The following is a 1,127-nucleotide window of genomic DNA, read 5'->3' on the forward strand; positions in this document are numbered from 1 at the left end:
ATTTTGTACTAAAAATTTTTAATTTATATTAAATATATCATTCACAGCTAAATTTTTAAAAAATTTTAGACTAATTTAACAATAATACATGACAAATATATATGGTGGAGCACCATTTTGAGTAGTAGTGTATGTGTTGTGTACTGTCTAGTGTGGCATAGTAGACACAAAATTCAATTGTAAGGTACTCAAAATTCGTGAAAAAATCTGCAAAGAATGGCGCTTTTGGTTTGTTATTAATAAAGTTGGCATTAGCATGAGGCATTATTATTATTGTTATTATTATTGGGAATGAATGAGTAGTGAGTATCCGTCATCAGAGTGAAGAGCTTTATTATTTAATTTTGATGCCTTCCAACAAAGGCAATGAACTTTTATCATAGCTTATATACATAGCATAGAGAATAAATAATTAATTATTAATAAACCTCTCTTTGCATTCTGAAACTTTCAAGTAAGCGTGCGTCAATATTGTCAGAATTCATCAGAATTTCCCTCTCCTTCTATCTATGCATATATATATAATATGATACTGAATTACTTTGGACCAGTAAAGAGAATTTAAGCATCACCATCATCATCATTTACCACTTACCACAATAACCAATTGATCACGTCAACCGTGATGTCAAAATTTCAGCTATGTTAAATAAAAAAAATTAAGCAAAATAAAAAAAAATTGCTTGATGAAACGTGTTATATATATTAGATGTATAAATATGTCTAAATATATTAATTCTTTGAGGAAGTATAGAGAACCAATAGAATATCTGTACAATGTATACAATGAAGGTTTAGGAATATCCGATTCAGTATTAGAGATATAATCATTAGTGTTACTTTTTCCTATCCGTTTAAACTTTTGGGATGAGTGGTTTTATGACATGATATCAAAACTCTAGATTCGAAAGATCAAGAGTTTAATTTTTGGTGAATTCCAAAATTAGCTTAAGTTCTTGAGATGAGGACATGAGATGTTTATTATCCTGCTACCCTGATGGTTATTCATTTTTTTAACTCATAGCCCATTGTACAAATATTTCATTGTCCCCGCTTTCTTTTAACAAGTTAACATTCAAAAAGCGATAAATATTTTAAAATTAAATGAAAAGAATATTATATATAGT

This window comes from Arachis ipaensis, chromosome B02 (genome assembly GCF_000816755.2).
Source record: "Arachis ipaensis cultivar K30076 chromosome B02, Araip1.1, whole genome shotgun sequence".
In the NCBI taxonomy this organism is placed as follows: domain Eukaryota; kingdom Viridiplantae; phylum Streptophyta; class Magnoliopsida; order Fabales; family Fabaceae; genus Arachis; species Arachis ipaensis.